Consider the following 1,903-nt stretch of genomic DNA (forward strand, 5'->3'; position numbering starts at 1 on the left):
CTTCTGAAATCCCGCGTCATAACGTACGAAACAATTTGATATAACGACGCAAATCTTTGAAAAAATAGTGCTACAATCCTAGATATTAACGTTCTATTTGTTTGTCTTAAAAAGTTTTAGGCAGTAATAGTGTCATTAATATTATCAATTCAATAATTAGTGAAACTGACAAATAAATCCTACGTATTTCCAATAATCACTTTTGCAAAACGAACCATGCGTGGATCTTACCAGACGAACCAAAAAAATATTTACACGAAACATTATGAAATTAGTGGTGTCGACGCGCTTCTACGTAATATTATAAATGCATACGACAAATAAGCACATCAATATCTCACAAATACAACTTCATAAACATAAACCGAAGAATATGTAATAACGAAAAACATAAATAACGACATAAATCAAACGAAAATAAGGCGAAGAATAAATTAAACAAAATCTCCTCACAGGCAACACTACAATCGAGAGAGATACAGGGGGTGGGGAGAGAGGGGGAGCATGTGGAAGGATCACCATTATAATAAAAAAAACACATTTTAAACCCTCTATTTGCTCTATCACGTACGCCATACAACCTCTCCACAAACAACCCACACTAGAGCAAAGAAAGACAACCACACAACCTTAAAATACAATCGGAATCAACCGCAAAAGCCCGATAAAACACGATCCACATTTCCTGGAAAATAAAAGGTAAGTTAAGGATACACACACGCCGGGTCGACCCAATGGGACAAATCTCTCGTGCAAATACCATGATTTTCGGGTAAGAGATGATCATGCGCAGGTCGAAATAGATGGGGGACTGCATGCCGCTTTTTAAGGTGAAGTTGCCAAATTTGACCACCCCGATTCTGTGTAAATCCACGATACATTGTTCCAGGAGGTCACGGTGCGCCATCCTCTCCCTCTCGCTGCTGGTGACTGACTGCCGGAGGAGGAGGCCGAGGCGGCCGGACCCCTATGGAAGTGCCTGGGAAGGGTTTTTTCGGGTTTTTATTTTTTGTTGTGGTTTGTTGGGTTGTTATTTGTTTGTTGTCTGATATTTGTTATTTGCTGTTTGTTATTTGTTCTTACCTGTTGGTCGTTGGTTAGTTGTTTGTTGTTATTCATTTGTTGGTTCTTATTTGTTTGATATATGTTGTTTGTTGTTTGTTTTTTGTTTGTAGTTATTCATTTGTTGGGTGTTATTTGTTTAACATTTGTTGTTTGCTGTTTGTTATATGTTTGTTGTTATTATTTTGTTTGTTGTTATGTTTGCTGTTTGTTATTTTTTGTCGTTTGTTTTGTATGTATGTGTTAACTTTTTATTTGTAGATTGCTGTGTCATTTGTTGTTTACTGTTTATTTGTTGCTTGTTGTTATTTTGCTGTTTGTTATTTGTTATTTATTGTTTATCATTTGTTTATTGTTTGTTATTTGTTATTTATTGTTTATCATGTGTTTATTGTTATTTGTTTTTGTTATTTGTTGTTTATTATTTGTTTATTGTTTGTTATTTGTTGTTTTTGATAGTTGTTGTTTGTTATTATTTGTTTATTGATTGTTATTTGTTATTGTTATTTGTTTATTGTTTGTTATTTGTTTATTGTTTGTTATTATTTGTTTATTGTTTGTTATTATTTGTTTATTGTTTGTTATTTGTTGTTTGTTATTTGTTTATTGTTTGTTATTATTATTTGTTGTTTATTTGTTATCGTTTTTATTTGTTTTTAGTTATTTGTGTTGGTTAGTTGTTTTTATTTTTCAGTTTTTTGTTTACTGATGTTTATTGTTTGTCATTTGTTGTTTTGTTTGTTATTTGTTGCTTATTGTTTCTTATTTGTTGTTATTTTTGCTTGTTATGATTTGTTTATTTGTTGTTAGTTTGTTATTTTTTGTTTGTAGTTTGTTTTTG

The sequence above is a fragment of the Penaeus vannamei genome, unplaced genomic scaffold, assembly GCF_042767895.1.
Source record: "Penaeus vannamei isolate JL-2024 unplaced genomic scaffold, ASM4276789v1 unanchor48, whole genome shotgun sequence".
NCBI classification, from domain to species: Eukaryota; Metazoa; Arthropoda; class Malacostraca; order Decapoda; family Penaeidae; genus Penaeus; species Penaeus vannamei.